We start from the raw sequence: 18,928 nt of genomic DNA, 5'->3' as shown, positions 1-18,928 counted from the left end.
AGGACAACGTATAAGGCCGTCTCCAATGGCGATCGAGCCATGGGGCCTCCCGTTGCTAGCTATCATCACCAGCTCTCGATCAATAGGCCCCTCGCTCGGGTTAAAGTCCTCCCCTTTCCTCGCCTTCCCGTGATCTCTGTACTTCACGAGCTTGTCGTGGGAGGAGATGTTGGTGAAGTTTTCTGGATGCTCAAGGTCAGACTCAGAGAATGCCTTGACCTTCTTGTACGAGGCAGTATGGGCCATCGCATACAGGTCGTACATCTATGGCGCCTCCGTCTTATTGTGACGCGCCTAAAAGAGAGAGAGGAAAATTGTATTGGTAAAGGGCTCAAGATAGCATTAAGAATGAATTGCATGAGGCATGAAGCAAACCACATACCTAGTTCTCGCCAAATTGGATTAAGTTGACGCTCCCTTGATGGTGTGGCATGCCAACCATTTTGCCATGCCTCTCCTTGGCGTTGTTGTGGCTGGCCTCCCACGTTTCGGAGCACCACTGATCCACCAAGGCCTCCCAACAATCCATCTTATCCACACACCATCTCGGGGGCACCTAAGTTAATAAAGAGAAATTTGAGCGCGTAAGAACCAAATCAAGGAAACTAACTACAAAGCCTTAATAATATGTAATTACCTTCATGTAATGCTCCTTCTCCATCTTACCATCACGGCACTTCGCCTTGTCAAGCCTAATACGCCGCGTGGCATAGTAGTCTCGAACAGCCTGCGCCCGAGCCTCGTGCCAAAAGTTTTGAAGTAGGCGCCGACATTCGGTTTCGATAACCTTTGCCGCGTCCTCCTCGTATCCCTCCTCACACCTGTAGTAGGTCTGCGAACGAGACAACACCGATTAGTACAATAAATAGCTATGGTTGATTTATAATTGTGTGAAAGAGAAATTACCCAGAACTTTCGGATCACCATGTCCGCCCTCGTGTTACACAAAACACCATCGATCTCCACCTCCGGCGGGGCCGGGGCACCCAAGTAGTGCTCCTAGGTCATTCCTACCTCTCGCTCCGACCGGGCAACGTAACAAACCCTGGGAAGTTTTGATGGCAAAGAACACCAAGGACGTTGTTGGGCTTGCGGACACCCTTGGCAACAATCCAACCCCTACAGTATGACAAATTAAAGCCAAAACATTAGATATTTGAGAAAACGCGAAGGCAAAAGGTTAAATAAGAGTAAATTAACTTACTTGTCCCCATTTGGCCTAATCGACCACCTCTGCTCGGGGGTCGCTGGCACGAGCGGGAGCCCCGAACTACCACGCTGGTAGACGGTAGCCCCCTCACCCAGCTCCTCGTCGCTACCAGCATGGCCACTTGGCTCAGGCCAGGTATCCCACTGGGTCTCTTGGGACGTACCCTCATCCCTGCTTTGCTCCGGAGTCGCCTGGAAGGAAGCCTCTGGGACACGAGTCTCGTGGGTCGAAGGCTCGTCGACCTGAGGCTCGTCGACCCGAGGCTCGTGAACCGGAGACCGTGTAGCCTCCACCTTAGACGAATCCACCCTAGAAGTCCTGCGCTCAGGTGAATCAGCTTGGGGTGGTGGCGGAGACTGTGTAGCCCTACCTCTCCCGCGGCCACGTGTACCTTTAGTAGAACATAAATACCAACATGAGTAATAAAATGTATATAAATACCAATATGCATACAACATGAGTACAACATAAATACCAACATGAATACAACGTGTACCTTTAGTGCCTCTCGGCTTCGCGGGGGGTCGACCTCCTCTCACGGGGGGCGCTCCTTGCAAAGTAGAGAGCAACACTCTCCGAAGAGGCGAGGCAGGAATGGAAGTACCCATCCCATCACCCGCCGACGAAGAAGCAGCCGCGGAGTGCTTTCGACCCTTTCCCACCATCTTTCAACACCTGTCATGACAAAGAGTAAATGAAATTAGTACAACATAAATACCAACATGAGTAATAAAATGTATATAATTTAAGTGTATCATTGTCATAAATACCAACATGACTAATAAAAATTGAATACCTAACATGAACTCAAAATTTATATATAGTATAATAGTTGAATACCTGACATGAACTAATAACAATCGTCCTCGTCTATATATGCTTCGGGGTCAATAAATGCATCATGATCATCACTATCATCAATAAATGCATCATCATCATCACTATCACGAAGAACATGTGGAAGGCCACCATTATGTAATCGATCAAGAAGTGACAGGTCATCCGTAGCAGTAACCTCTTCTTCTTCCAGCTCTTCCTGTTCGGGCTCAGGGGTTAAGACGGATTCACTGTCGCTGTCTACTTCAATGTTCTCGGGTGAAGTAGAGCGGTTCTTGAAACGTTTCTTGGACATACGTGTTTCTTGGAAGAATTCTCCTTCATATGTGTCTGGGTTAATGTGAGGTTCGTAATCCTCTTCATTGAGGGTAGGTGGTCTAAAATGTGGTGGCACTTCATAAACGACATCCCAACCTTTGAGATTTGGATCAGTTTGGCAGGCCCACGGTAGATAGAAAACTTGTGTCGCCTGTTGAGCCGTAATATAGACATCGGGAACATCTAAGTGGGTGTTTTGGTTGATTTCGACTAGTCCTATATGTTCATGAGTCCTTCTAGTCTCCCTCGGCTCAAACCAATAACATTTGAAGACTACGACAGTCGGTGGGTTTTCACCATAGAATAGACGTTCATAAATTGCTTCAACTCTTCCATAATACTCGGTGTCTCCTTCGCCGATAGCAGAGACAGAACAATCTGTAGTCTTTAGGTCGGGCATAGATAGCTCTTTGCCAAAGGTACGAAAGTGATACCCGTTGATGTTGTATTTGTCAAATGAACGGACCTTATAGTCAAAACCATTAGCGACTTGTCTCAACTCGGCGTCCATAGACTCTGCATCGGCCTACAAGTTTAATACGAAAGAATGGATGTATTAGCCGCAAATTAGACCAATAAATCAAATGGGACCTTAATGGTAATTAATTACCCTTTGTTTGAACCAAGAGATGAAACTGGGATAGTCGCCTCCATGCTTTGCGAGAAGCTCATACTCTTCGACGGAATCCTTTTCGATGACCGCTCCATCCGAGAATTCGGCGACGTATCGACTATATCAAATATTCGAGTAATTCAAAGCAATTAGAAGTTGCGGAACAATAAATTACCGAGAACTTACTCGATGTACGGCCGCACTTCTGTTAGGTTGGTGAAGATATACAATGAAATGGTCCGCCATTCTTCGACATCCAACGATTTCCCTTTCGAAGCACCAGATGGTGCGATCTTACCTTTGAATAGGCTGAGGTCGGATCGAACTTTTTCTCGATCGCCATCATTGTACCGAGGCTTCGGGTTATGCAAATGATGATTTTTGGCTTCGTAGTGTGCTGTCACGAAGTTTGCCGCCTCCTCAGTAATGAATTCCTCGGCCATCGATGCTTCAATTCTACGTTTATTTTTACACTTAGCTCGAAGCGTCTTCTGCATCCTCTCAGTTGAGTAGCACCATCGATTTTGAACGCCCCCCCCATTATTGCCTCGGTCGGGAGATGCAAAATCAAATGTTGCATTGGATTAAAGAAGCCCGGTGGAAAGATCTTTTCTAATTTGCAGATCAACTCCGGCGCCAACTTTTCCATTTCATCTAGCACGCCAGGCGATAGTTCTTTCGCACAAAAAGAACGGAAGAAATAGCTCAGCTCTGCCAGTACTAGCCATTCATCCTCAGGGATAAAGCCACCCAACATCACCGGCATTACCCGCTCAATCCATATGTGCCAATCATGACTCTTGAGCCCAAATATTTTCAATTTCTCAAGACTCGCTCCCCTCTTTAGATTCGTAGCATACCCATCGGGGAACATCAACCGCATTTTCACCCACAATAGCATTTCCCTCATAGCTGGCCTTTCAAGATTGAACCATGCCTTTGGCTTCGCTATGCTTTGCTTTCCTTTCCGTTGTCGCAAGTTTTGCATCGGTCTATCACATAGAGCCTCCAGGTCGATTCTAGCCTTAGGATTATCTTTTGACTTCCCCTCTATGCCGAACAATGTACCAAAAATGGCCTCCGCAATATTCTTTTCAGTGTGCATCACGTCAATGTTGTGTGGGTAAAGGAGGTCTTTGAAGTAAGGGAGATCCCATAAGCATGACTTGTGAGTCCAGGCGTGTTCCGTATTATACCCTTTGAAGTATCCTGGACGCAAAGGATCAGGCTCGAGAGCGTTTAACTGATCAAGGGTCCGTTGGCCTATCAACGCAGCTGGTGCAGTGTTTTTGACAACTCTACCTTTGATGAAATTCTTCTTGTCTTTTCTGAACTTATGGTCAGGATCCAGGAATTGTCTATGCATGTCGAAGCAAGAATACTTGCGACCAGCCTGCAGCCAACGGAACTGAAGAGCTGCCTTGCATGTGGTGCACGGGAACCTTCCATGCACACACCAGCCAACGAATAGCGCAAACGCCGGATAATCATGCGTCGAGTACATGTACCACACATGCATTTTGAAATTTGTTTTGGTAGCCGCGTCGTAGGTCTTGATCGCATTATCCCAGGCTTCTTGCAACTCATTCTTAAGCGGTTGCATGTACACATTCATATTCTTCCCCGGATAGTTGGGCCCTAGAATTATCAACGTCAGGAAAATGTTCTTTCTTTTCATAATCTCTCCGGGTGGCAAATTTAGTGGAATGACAAATACAGGCCAACAACTGTATTGTGCTACCGTCATACCATACACATTGAACCCATCCGTGCTGATGGCAACTCTAGGTTGCCTTGGATCTTCTGATTTATCCTTATGTAATGCATCGAAGTGCCTCCACGCAAAACCATCTGAAGTGCGTACCAGCATCTTGTTCCCATCCGCATCTAGTTTGGTTCTTTTGCCCAATTTGTGCCATGTCATCTGTCTGGCCGTCTCTTCGACCATGAAAATACGTTGAAGTCTTGGTACGATTGGCAGATATCGAAGAACACTAATGGGGATTTTGGTCTGATTCTTCTCACCCATGCCATTGTCTACCACAATATACCTGGAAGAATTGCAAATGGGGCAATAGTTCAAGGCCGCATACTCAAGCCTAAATAAGGCACATCCATTCTCACAGGCATGTATCTTCTCATAGGGCATCTTAAGTACACGGAGGATTTTCTCTGACTGGTACAGGTTTGCAGGCAGTACATGGCCTTTGGGTAGAAAGCATCCAAATATCGTCATCATCGCGTCGTAGCATTCTCTGCCTAGGTTGAATTGAGCCTTCAGAACCATTACTTGCGCGATGGCATCCAGCTGACAAAGCTCAGTCTGCTCGTGGAGAGGACGTTTTGAAGACTCCAGCATTTCATAGAAGGCCTTTGCAGATTCCTCCATCTCATCGTCCGAATCACGAGCATCATCAAAGTCTTGCACCATGTCTTCAATCCCGATACCATGCTCGTCGGTGCGACGACGAATGACCTCAGCTCTGGCACGTTGGTCAGCCTCACCATGAAAAGTCCACACCTTATAATTAGGCGTAAAACCCCACTTCTACAGGTGTTTACCCATTTCAAACTCTGACTGCTTTTTCCAGTTGTCGCAATTGGGACAGGGGCACCATGTTTTATGCTGGCCATTTGCAAATGCGGCTCTCACAAACACCCTGGTTTTTGTTAACCATTCATGGGTCATGTATTTCTGACTAGGGTGACCAGTGTACATCCAAGCACGATCACTCATGTTGCCTAGCTACCTATGGGGGCACAAGAAATAAATATATAATTCATCATCTATATTCATACGCTAATGAAGTTTGTCAGTTTTATTGCGTCCATGCAACCTACACGCTAATAGGTAAAGATAGGTCCTAATCCCACCCGAGTATGTGTAGACTGCGTTTGTTTTCCCATGCTCTGCTCCAGATGCGACGCAGAATTTCGGCAGCACCTCCCTGCTGTTCTCCTGATACACGTCTCGGCAATAAGCAGAGAGGATGTGTACCCGGAGAACAACAGGGGAGGCACTGACGAAATTCCGCATAGGATCCGGAGCACAGCATACGGGAAAACAAACCCAATCTACACATACTCGGGCTGTCCATGGATAATGTTGGACAATTCGAAAGGATGGCAGTTATAAATATGCAAAGAAATGCATATTTATAGATGTCGCCCTTTCGAACGGGAGACGCATACTGGTCACGCATACTCATGATTGAAGAAACCTATAGCTAGCAAGTTTCATCGGCACGAAGACCGGGACAGAGCAAATTAAGGGGGTAGGAGGAGAAGTCATTTGTGCTCACCAACAAACGCAAGGGCGGAGCTCGTCCAACGCATGTGGAGGTCGTCGAACAACTGCACATTGAAATTCACACGATCAACACAAATACGATGTTTTTATAATTAACATAATCGGAAAATATGTGACCTAACTCATAATTTACAAAATTATGACCCCGTGGGCCTCTAGAAGGCCGAAAAGCACCTTCTCGTTCAACAGAAGGCAGAAGAGGTGTCGGGGGTCGGGGCTTAGTGGCGTCGGGAGTCAGTGCCGTCGAGGGTCGGTGATGTCGGGTGTCGGTGGTCGGGAGTCGGGTTAAATGCGTCGATGGTCGGGGGTCAGTGTCATCGGGGGTCGAGGGTCACTAGCGTCGAGGGTTGGGGTCTTTTCGATCAACAAGAGTCCAAAGAGGTGTCGGGGGCCTGGGGTTGGGGGTTAGTGGCGTCGGGGGTCGGGGGTAGGGGTCGGGGGTCGAGGGTTAGTGGCGTCGGGGGTCGGGGGTCGGGGGTCGGGAGTCGGGGGTTGGAGGTCGGGGGTCGAGGGTCAGTGGTGTCGGGCGTCGGGAGTTGGGGGTCGGGGGTCAGTTGTGTCGGGCGTCGGGGGTCGGGGGTCAGTTGTGTCGGGCGTCGGGGGTCGGGTGTCATTGGCGTCGGGGGTCGGGGGTCGAGGGTCGGGGGTTGGTGGCGTCGGGCGTCGAGGGTTGGTGGCATCGGGCGTCGGGGGTCGAGAGTCGGGTGTCGGGGGTTAGTGGTGTCGGGTGTCGAGGGTCGGGAGTCTGGTGTCAGTGGCGTCGGAGGTAGGGGTCGAGAGTCGGGGGTTGGTGGCGTCGGGCGCCGGTGGTCGGGGGGCGTGGGTCGGGGGTCAGGGTCCTCTTCTTTCTTCTTCTCCTCTCTCCTCTTTTTCTTCTTCTTCTTCTTCTTGATCATCTTATTATTATTATTCGTCTTTTTTCTCCTCCTCCTCCTCCTCCTCTTCCTCTTCTTCTTCTTTCTTTTATCTTTCTCCTCCTCTCCTCTTTCTTCTTCTTCTTCTTCTTCTTCTTCTTCTTCTTTCTTTTATCTTTCTCCTCCTCTCCTCTTTCTTCTTCTTCTTCTTTTTTCTTCTAGTTTATTATTCTCTTATTTTCTTCTAAGTTTTTTTTCTATCTAGTTTTTTCTTTTCTATCTACTTTTTCTACCTAATAAACTAACTATCTAATTTAACATAAAAACAGAAAAAACTAAACCTAGCACTAAACTACATATTCTTCTTCTACTTTTTCTACCTTTTCTACTTAGCACTAAACCTAGCACCTAGCACTAAACCTAGCACCTAGCACTAAACCTAGCACCTAGCACTAAAACTAAACCTAGCACTAAACCTAGCACCTAGCACTAAAAACAGAAAAATATTATAAAAACCATACTAACCGGAGGGGAGGGCGTCGGGGTCGCAGGCACAGGGGAGGTGAGGCTGGGGCGGCGACCGGGAGGGAGGTGGGAGGGGGGCGGCGGCCGGGAAGTAGGTGGGAGGGGGCGGCGGCGGCCGGGAGGGAGGTGGGAGGGGGCGGCGGCGGCTGGGAGGGAGGTGGGAGGGGGGCGGTGGCCAGGAGGGAGGTGGGAGGGGGGCAGCGGTCGGGAGGAAGGTGCGAGGGGGCGGCGGCCGGGAGGGCGGCGACGCGGGGTGGCTGGGGAGGGGAGCTACGATGGCGGCGGGGTGGGCAGACGACGGCGTGCGCGCGCGCGAGAGAGAGAGGGGGTAGGCGGGCAGGGATTGGGTGCGGGGTGGGAGCCGTTAGAGGCGCCGGAGCCGTTGGGGCCATGCCCCCTTTGCCGTGTGCAAAGGGAGGGTGGCAGACGGCAAAGGGGCGGGGTGGGTGGGGGTGGGGTTTTGGCCGTTGGGGGGGGGGGCTTTGCCGTCTGCCCACCCTTTGCCGTCCATATAGGGCTCCTTTGCCGTCCGCCAGCAGACGGCAAAGAGGTGTCCGACGGCAAATAAAACCTTTGCCATCAGCCACCTCTTTGCCGTCAGCACTGTGCCAATTGACGGCAAAGAGTACCTTTGCCATGCGTCAGCAGACGGCAAAGGCAAGGCAGATGGCAAAATTCTCAATTCCAGTAGTGAAAGGTAAAAGGCTTCAGTCCCACACAGGAACAACTTCGTGATGCTCAATCACTAGGTTTGGTTTGTGGTTTCGGTGGGTGGTGTATTTCCTCACTGATGAATTACTCTCGAGGGCTTTGAGGAATTTGGGTTGCTCTTATGACAAGTGTCAGTTTCTAACGGAGGAGCCAGCCAGCTAGTGGTTGTGGGGATGGCTATTTATAGCCTGGGAGCATCCCGACATGATTTGACACTAATGCCCTTAAATAATATGACCGTTGGAGTGGATAAGACCAGTGACTTGGCGTGGCTATCGAAACGGTCGGAACCCTCTACTGTGAGAGTCCTCATGTCACTCATATTCCTCACTTGAGGCTTTTGGTAGGATTAGGCTTGGGTTGAGCATCATGAGGAAATTCATTCCATAGTGTAACTTCGACCCCCTTTAACAGTACGGTGTTCCTATTACTCGAATGCAAAGAAAGTAAAACAGAAAGTGTAAATCTTCATGCTTCAATTCTTCAGAGTGATTTTCTACAGGAACCGACGGACTTCTCAATATCAGTATCTTCATGAGGAATATCGATTTCATCGCAGATTCCTCGCGATTCATTTCTTCAGCTTCAGACCAATCTCTTCAACTGAAGACATATATTTTTAGGGGTCGATATTCTTCAAATATCTCAAACTCCTCAATGACTTATAGATCCTGTGTACACTCACAAACACATTAGATACTTAACCTATAAGTCTTCAAACCACCAAAATCACTAAGGGGCACTAGATGCACTTACACATATTACCCTTCCTGCTCCTGCTTTCTTTGACTTTCAGGTAAAACGAAGATACTACATAACCATAGGAGAGGCAGAGGAGTATGAGAGGGAGGCTACGGCTGCTCGACTTCGTGAGGCAGCTATTCAGGCAGTGGCTGCAGCACTCCCGTATAACACCCATTATGACTTTGGGTTTCGCCAGGATCCACCATGGGAGTAGACCAATCTAGGCCAAAAGCCTAAGCTTGGGGGAGTACGTGTTCTCACCGACTTTACATTCATGCTTATGCTTTCACTTTGTTAGCCGGTGTTGACACTTTTCCATTCTATTATCCATGCTAGTTTCTTTTCGTTTTCTTGTTTTCTTGTTTTGTGTCCTTTTGAGCAAACCCAAAAAGATTTTTCTTTCTTCTTTTGCTTGTTGGGAGCTTTCCCGTGTAAATAGTTTTCTTTTTCTTTGTGTCAAGGTAGAAGATATTGGTTACAATGCTTAGTGGTTCTTGCATGCTTACCTGTTTAGCTTTCAAAGAGACATATTATTTTGTCTTCTCCTTTGTGTTTGCCTGCAGATTCAGCTTAGTCCAATGCGCTTATTATCGTTTTCACCGTTCGATCGTGCAAATGAAAGGCAACAATGATGGTATATGATGAAGTGACTGAGACTGAAAAGCTGGTATGAACTCTATCTATTTTGATATTGTAAATATGACTACCTTGTCGACCCAGATTTAGCTTTGTTGTGAGAGAACCATGTTTGCAATGACAACTTAGATATCATAGTTTCTGATGCCATGCTTATTTAGCTGAGAGCTTATAATGGTTTGTCTTGGATGCCAACATAGATTTTGAGATGACTATGATGTAGTATGATAGGATGGTATTCTCCTTTGAATGTTTCAAGTGGCTTGACTTGGCGCATGTTCATGCATGTAGTTGAAACAAAATCAACATAGCCTCTATGATGTTCGTGTTCATGGTGATTTATATCCTCTTCATGCTTGCATTCAATGTTAGTCAAACTCATTGCATCTTGATGACTGTTGTCGCTCTCTAGTTGGTCGCTTCCCAGTATTTTGCTAGCCTTCACTTGTACTAAGCGGGAATACTGCTTGTGCATCCACTTCCATAAACCCAAAAGTGTTTCCATGAGAGTCCACCATACCTACCTATTTGCGGTATCCACATGCCGTTCCAACTAAATTTGCATGTGTCATTCTCTAAACCTTCAAGGAATAATCTGTTTTGCATGCCCGAACCGCTCATGTGGTGACAGAGGGCTATTGGTATCTTCCTTGCTAGGAGTGTTATCCTCGACATGTGTTTATTCACAGTCATTCACGAGAAAGGGGCCAGTATTTTGGATGCCCAGTTCCACGCTTAAATCGAAAACATAACTGTAAAACAAGACTCCCCCCGGATTGATGTTAGTATGGACGGTACCCGAGGATTCGGCTAGCCGTGGAGTGTGATTGATTGGTGGTGGGGGAGTTAAAACTTTACTTTTCTGTTTGGGAACCGCCTATAGCATGAGTAGCATGGAAGTTTTTCTTTCTCTCTCAGTTGGTCAACTGAGTTGCTTGAGGACAAGCAAGGTTTTAAGCTTGGGGGAGTTGATACGTCTCCATCGTATCTACTTTTCCAAACTCTTTTGCCCTTGTTTTGGACTCTAATTTGCATGATTTGAATGGAACTAACATGGACTGACGCTGTTTTCAGCAGAATTGCCTTGGTGTTATTTTTGTGCAGAAATCAAAGTTCTCCAAACGTCCTGAAAATTTACGGGGAGCAGTTTTGGAAAATATAAAAAATAACTGCGCCAAGTTCCACCTAAGGGGGTGGGCCAGTGGGCCACAAGCCCCTGCTCCGCCACCACCCCCCTGGTGGCGGTGGGCAGGCTTGTGGGGCCCACATGCACCTGCCGCCCCAACTCCAGCTCTATAAGTTGCCTTCCGTCCCAGAAAAAATAAAAAGAGAAGTTTTCGTCACGTTTTCAATACGGAGGAGCCGCCACCACCTGTTCTTCATCTGGAGGGCAGATCTGGAGTCCATCTTGGGCTCCGGAGAGGGGAAATCATCGCCATCATCATCATCAACCTTCATCCCTCTCCAATTCCATGAAGCTCTTCGTCGTTCGTGAGTAATCTATTCGTAGGCTTGCTGGGCGGTGATGAGTAGGATGAGATCTATCATGTAATCGAGTTAGTTTTGATGAGGATTGATCCCTAGTATCCATTATGTTCTGAGATTGATGTTGCTACTACTTTGCCATGCTTAATGCTTGTCACTAGGGCCCGAGTGCCATGATTTCATATCTGAAATTATTATGTTGTCACCAATATATGTGTGTTTTAGGTCCGATCTTGCAAGTTGTAGTTACCTACTATGTGTTATGATCTGGCAACCTCGGAGTGACAATAACCGGAACCGCTCCCGGTGATGACCATAGTTTGAGGAGTTCATGTGTTCACCAAGTGCTAATGCGTTGGTCCGGTTCTTTATTAAAAGGAGAACCTTAATATCCCGTAGTTTCCTTTTGGACCCCGCTGCCACGGGAGAGATGGACAATAGATGTCATGCAAGTTCTTTTCCCTAAGCACGTATGACGGCACACGGAATGCATGCCTACATCACATTGATGAACGGGAGCTAGCCACATATATCTCCGTGTTATAGCTGTTGCATGATGAATGTCATCCAAACAAATCACCGACCCATTGCCTACGAGTTTGTCCTACTACTGCTGTTACTTGTCATGCACTGCTGCTGCTGCTACTACTGTTGCTACTGTTGTTACTTGTCTTGCTCTGCTGCTACTGCTGCTACTGTTGCTACTACTGTCGCTTGGTACTGTTACTACTTGATACTGCTGTCACTACTGCCGTTCCTTGCCACTGCTATTGCTCGTTACACTGCCGTTACTCGCTACTTTGCTGTTACTACTGTGCTTGAAGATACTAATCTTTCAGGTGTGGTTGAATCTGACAAATTCAGCTGCTAATACTCGAGAGTATTCTCTCACCTCCTTTAGGCGATCAACAAATTGGGTCGAATACTCTACCCTCGAAAACTGCTGCGAACCCACGCGTTGGTGGGCCGTCAACAACATTCTTCTAGTCTCATTACTGGGGAGTGCTTTCAGCATTCTTCTGGTGCCGTTGCAGGAGAAGGTTTGTTGTGATAAGCATTCGTCTAGCTAACGCCAGAGATTGCAGATCAGTAAGCAATGTTAACATCAACACCCACAAACACTTTGTGTTCTACTTGTGCATATCATATATGCATAGACCTACCTCATGATGCCACTGTTGGGGAACGTTGCATGGGAAACAAATTTTTCCTACGAACACCCGAAATCTATCTATGGAGATGAATAGCAACGAGAGGGGAGAGTGTGTCTATGTACCCTCGTAGACCATTAAGAGGACGTGTATATAACACGATTGATGTAATCGTACTCTTCACTATCCAATCACAATCCAATCCGATCTAGCACTAAACGGATTGCACCTCTGCCTTCAGCACACGTGCGGCTTGATGACGTCTCCTCCTTCTTGATCCAGCAAACGAGGAAGGAGAAGTAGATTTGATCTAAACTAGCACGACTGCATGGTGGATATGGTGGTGGAGCAATCCCGGGAGGGATTCACCAAGCGCTACGATACATGCGATCTGAGGAGAAAACAGGGTAACGGGAGGTAGAGGGCTGCCACCAAGGCGTGATAATTGTTGTGTGCAGCCCTCCCCTTTCCTACACTATATATAGGAGGCAAGGGGAAGGGTTGGGGTGCATCCTTGGACCCTCCTCCAAGGAGGGCCGAGGGGTAGGGAGGAGTCCTCCCTTCACTAGCAAGGAGTCCCCTTCTTCCAAGGCACCTCCGGGGTGCCTTGTCCCTTTGGGACTCTTGCCCCCAAGCCCCATGTGCCTCTAGGGGTTGGATCCCCTGGCCCAGATTGGCTAGGGAGCCACCCATACAGCCCATGTGGACCCACAGGGCAGGTGGACCCCTCGGCGGACACTCAAAACACTTCCGGCACCCTCGTACATTACCCATAATGTTCGAACTTTTCTGGCAACCAAAATAGGACTTCCTATATATGAATCTTTACCTTCATGCCATTCGTAACTCCTTGTGATATCTAGGATCTCATTCGGGACTCCTAACAACATTCGATCACGAATGTGAATATCCCAATACTACACTGGCATCAACGAACTTTGAGCGTGCGGATCCTACGGGTTCGAGAATCATGTAGACATGACCGAGACACCTCTCCGGTAAATAACCAATAGCGGGACCTGTATGCCCATGTTTGTTCATACATATTCCATGAAGATCTTTTCGGTCAAACCACAATCTCAAGGATTCAGTCAATCCCTATGTAGTTCCCTTTATCTACCGGTATGTTACTTACCTGAGATTCGATCGTCGGTATCTCCATAGCTAGTTCAATATAGTTATCGATAATTCTGTTTACTAGTTCAATAACACAAGATCCCATGACTAACTCCTTAGTCACATTGCTTGCATGCTTCTTGTGATGTTGTATTATCAAGAGGGCCTAGAGATACCTCTTCATCATATGGAGTAACAAATCCCAGTCTTGATCCATGCCAACCCAACAGACACCCTTAGACATACCTGTACAGTACCTTTATGATAACCAAGTTAATAAGTGATGTTTGATACACACGAGGCATTCCTTCAGTGTTAGGGAGTTGCAAGATCTCATGGTCTTTGGAACAGATACTTGACATGGAGAAAGCAGTAGAAACAAACCAAGTGGTACGATCAAATGCTATGCTCACCATTGGGTCTTGTCCATCACATCATTCTCTATGTGATCCTGTTATCAAATGACAACTCATGTCTATGGTTAGGAAACCTTAACCATCTTTGATTAACGAGCTAGTTTAGTGTTGGCTCACTAGGGACATGGTGTTGTTTATGTATCCACACATGTACCTAAGTTTTGAGTCAATACAATTCTAGCATGGATAATAAACGATTATCATGAACATGGAGAAATGATTCTAACCAATTTATTATTGCCTCTAGGGCATATTTCCGATAGATTCCCACTAGTATATGAAAGTGACTAAATATTTGGACTCTCTATATGAATAACATGGTGCTACTTTGAAGCACAAGCGTGGAAAATGATAGTAGTGTTGCTCCCTCTCTCTTTTCTCTCTGTTTTATGGGACAATTACATCTATGCCCTAATTTGGTCCACTCTCATATTTACCACTAACTTTTTGATGTGCTCAAATTTTCCCCTAAAAAGCATTTTAGCTCGCAAGAATGCTCTTTCATCTCGTCAAAGTTTTTTGACCCAAGGTGTGAAAATTCATAACAAATTCATCTAAACTCAGAAAATTGCAAATAAGATATCAAAATTTTGATATTAACATCACCTATATGTGCATGTCATTTATGTTCATCACCTACACATGTATTTATTTGCATTCACCATATATAGGTTTTTAATGTTATGAATCCTAAAAATATTTAAAGAGTGCATTTGTGAGGAACATAAATGACATGCACATATGGGCTCTTTTGTGGCCTCTCTCTCCTTGTATATATATATTCTCTTAGGTAGGGGAAACACTCTAATAATTAGAAAAATGATCATCACATTTATTTTTTATTTACAACTCGATAAAACTGAAAAACTATATGACTACAAATGAGTTGGTCAAACCAGCCCTATTTGAATTGGCGAGGCTCACAATGCTTCGCTTGAGCATCGAGATGTAGAAGACATCTGTGAATGCCACGTGGTCACCCCCGTTGTCGGCGAAAACAAAAGCCCTATGCCCATGGATCTCAATCACAGATTCATCCGCGAACCATACCTTTTCGGTGATCGGGCGGTCCAACTCCATGAAAGCATAGATTGAACCAGTTTTGTGGTTCATGGCTCCTCGGTCGAGGAACCAACCCCTCGATGGGCATGTATCCTATAGGCGCAGGTAGGTTCATGACTCTCTCCATGTTGAGGAGGACATGACCACACGCACATGCCACTGTTGGGGAGCCGTATCCGGTTAATGTGGTTGACGTGAACACTTGGTTACTAGGCTCTGGCCAACCCGAGTCACCGCAGACTCCTGTAGAGACTCGATGGTCGCCAACAACATGGTCGGGGTGTGTCCCATCTAACGCGTCATGTCTCTTGCACGAGCTTGATGAGTCCCAACATTATCAGGGCCGAGGTTACCACGGCAACTACCTGGGCTGCTAAGGATGTGGTTGTCGGGTAAACAGTTCCCACGCTCATGTTGCCTCCGTGTCGAAGGGGCCCGAGAACGTTGTTGTAGGGGTATGACCCGGAAAACCCTATTTGACGCTCTTTGCGTCAAATAGGCGGGCAAATGCACAGGAGCTGCGAGCTAGCGACGGGGTTTGGGCCGACCCTTTAGCACTTTCACCGATCCCGGTTTTGGGAACCTTCTAGAGGTTTTCACCCGTTTTTTCCGGTTTTGGGAACTTTCTAGAAGATTCCTTGAACCAATTTTTCAATTTTTTTATTTATTCTTTTTTGTTTCTTTTTTTCCGTTTCTATTTCAGAAATGTTCTGGATTTTCAAAAATAGTCCGGAATTTAAAAAATATGGAAATTTGAAAAATGTTCGGGAATATAGAAAAATGTTCATGAATTTAAAAAAATGTTCCTGAATTTGAAGAAATGTTTCGGAATTTTACAAATGTTCTGGAATTTGAAAAAATGTTCTAGAATTTTTACCAAAATGTTTCGGTTTTTTCTGTTTTTGGAAACTTTATAGAAGATTCCATGAACTGAGTTTTCTTTTTTTTCTCTTTTTTCTGTTTATGTTTCATAAATGTTTTGGATTTTCAAAAAATATTCCGGAATTTAAAAAAATGTTCTAGAATTATAAAAATGTTTCGGAATTTGAAAAAATGTTCCAGAATTTGAAAAATGTTCCGGAATTTGAAAAATGTTTCGGAATTTTAAAAATGTTCCGAAATTTGAAAAAATGTTCCGGAATTTAAAAAATGGTTTGGAATTTGTATCAAAATATTTTGGAATTTTCAAGGAAAAATGTTCGGAAATTTGAAAAAATGTTCTAGAATTTGAAAAAATGTTCCTAATTTCGGAAATGGTATAGTTTGAGAAAATGTTCACAATTCGAAAAAAATATTTGCGTTTGAGTGAGCATTCCATCTTTTGTAAAAAAATGCTTTTGAATTTCCTAAACTAACTCGGATCTGCATTCCAGTTTGAACATATATAAGTCCTCGCTCATGTGGTAGTAACACTTCGTGATAAGCATTAGATCCTGCGTTCGAATCCTTTTTGAGCTACAATATATGTCAAATATCGATCGTTGGGCCGGCCCAGTCGTAAATAAGTCTGTGCGAAACGGTGTCTCCTTGCCGCAGAGAGCGGCATATAGGAGGTCGCGTATGACCCTCCACTACGACATGTGATGGGCTCTGTGCCTCTTGCATGGACTCGAAGTTTGTTGGTAGTATGGTCTTATGAGGTGTTGGGCCCTTTTGTACGTTTTTGATGCATGCAATCATAATTACTGGCCCACCATGTCATCATGGACGAGCTTCACCTCTTGCGGCTTTCACAGGTCTAATGACCCGACTTGTCGTAGTAGTGGCACTTGTCGCAGTCGCGGTTGTTGCCTAAACCACGCGCAAAACCAACCAGCTTCTAGGGCGAGCTTGTCTTACACCCATGGTTGTCGTCCCCACTCTGGGTACGATCTCCACCTCTTCCGGGGTTGCTCCCACTATTTACGGTGCCACTGTCATGTCCTTGCACTACTAGGAAAAGGCTTGCTAATGGCGCACCTATTTTTGTTACTAATGGCGCACTATAGGTGCGCCACTAGCATCACGCCATTAGATTTTTTTACTAATGGCGCATCACAAGTGCGCCATTAGTATCTGGTATACTAATGGCGCACCAGGTAGGGCGCCATTAGTATTGCTCACGGTGCGCCATTAGTATGCCTCCCATGTGCGTCATTAGTATGCCTCCCAGGTGCGCCATTAGTATTCCTCTCAGGTGCGCCATTAGTATGTCTCCCTAGTGCGCCATTAGTATGCCTCCGAGGTGCGCCATTAGTATGCCTCCCAGGTGCGCCATTAGTATGCCTCCCAGGTGTGCCAGTAGTATAGCCCATGGTGCTCCATTAGTATCTGGTATTCTAGCATATATAAGTTTTTTTTCAAAACCACAAATTCAACAACACATAACATATATCTCAAATATATAATACATAATATGTGCCCAATAGTTTTACTGATCCACAACACATAACATATATGCAAAGTTGCATAACAAATTTCATGATCCATATATCAAAACTCCATAGCATCCATACATCCAAAATTCCATAGCATCCATATATACATATAGTTCCATAGCATCCATACATACATAGCTCCATAACAAATATAGTTCCATAGCATCCATTCATTATTCACATACAATTTTTTGAGCTACAATATTATTTTGTTTGCATTAATATGTTACCATTATTATTTTAGATGACAAAAAAGACAACTATGGCTCCAAAGGTTTGCTTTATGTCTTCACGCCACATAAGTAAACGAAGTAGAAGGGGCGCACGTTTAGGAGCTCCAGCGCGCGGTCCTTTTGAACTTCCCCTCGCAAAAGAAGCATGAATCAAAAGCGTTAGAGAAAGAAAACAGATGATTCAGAATTACAAATTTTGATACATATTGACTTCTAACATAACAACACCAGCAATGTTTGTTACAAAATTTAGGAGGTATCAAGATACTTAAATTGTCAACTAGTGACGACTACACACACACACACACAGAGATATATACACATAAGCTCCAAAGAATACAGCTAAGATTTTCAAGAGAACATTCGCATACAAGAATAAGCACATGATGTTTGGTTCCAAATTATAAATATAAGCTGCCGATGTTGCGTTGAATCCAAAGTAATCCCAGCTACATAGGTCACACACTCGCTCTAATGAGATGTGATACCAAATGTTTAAGCCTGAAGGAAAGAAGCAATGGTATAGGCACAAACTTTCCAGTCAGGGAGATGATACTACGATCATAGTGTTCACCCTTGATTGCAAACAAAATCTAACTAGTAAACGCACACAATCAGCAGCCCCTATATATAACTCCATAAAAGTATTAGAACAGATGCATCAGAACTGAATTACCTGTGAGCAACAGCAGGAATGAGCCTTCAGGCTGCGCGAGGAAGGAGACCGTCTTGGCAACCTTCTCCAAGCACTCCTGACTCTGCACCAGCAACGAATCGCCATTCCTCTCCACAATTCAGTCAAACCTGTAAATTCTACTCGGTAGCTAAGCAAATGAAAGGGTTAACAATCCCACTGCATTACGCCAAAAGAAACAGCGTTGAGTAAAGAGATGAAAACAAACTAAAACTGCAAGACAATGAAACTACAGGAATGATTAGCTGTAGAGATACTGGAAAAGGCGGTCCAATGGTATGGAACATGGTAAAATCAGGAGAGAAAAATAAATAAAAGAAGATATGTATCGTACTTTCTAAGCGCATCGTTCGGTATCTACTCTATACTCTACAAGCAAAGTGCAATGCCAACGGTTTTATTAATTTGAATGGAGGGTTGTAGCAAAACCATCAGTTTAACATGTGATAGAAATGTGATACAAGTGATAAATTCGTAGCTCGAGAAACCAAGTTATGAACATCCAAGTGTCAGCAAATAGAACAAGCACCAATCCATGAAGCGATATGTTATCCAATATGGTCGACATGCCAAACCAGCACTGCTCAAAGGCCATA

The 18,928-nt window shown here is 45.4% G+C and overlaps 1 long non-coding RNA gene across 1 annotated transcript; it reads right to left on the bottom strand.

Annotated features, from left to right (window-relative positions):
* Positions 1 to 17,548: 17,548 nt before the first annotated feature.
* On the bottom strand, positions 17,549 to 18,670 carry LOC123429924. The gene is made up of 2 exons (XR_006622782.1): positions 18,315 to 18,670; positions 17,549 to 17,763 (listed from the first exon to the last, which is right to left on the bottom strand). It is a non-coding gene; the product is annotated as an uncharacterized LOC123429924 (long non-coding RNA).
* Between the last annotated feature and the right edge of the window lie 258 nt (positions 18,671 to 18,928).

The sequence above is a fragment of the Hordeum vulgare genome, chromosome 2H (assembly GCF_904849725.1).
Source record: "Hordeum vulgare subsp. vulgare chromosome 2H, MorexV3_pseudomolecules_assembly, whole genome shotgun sequence".
NCBI classification, from domain to species: Eukaryota; Viridiplantae; Streptophyta; class Magnoliopsida; order Poales; family Poaceae; genus Hordeum; species Hordeum vulgare.
Note: the sequence above shows the minus strand (reverse complement) of the source record. Positions and strands in the feature narration are given on the sequence as shown.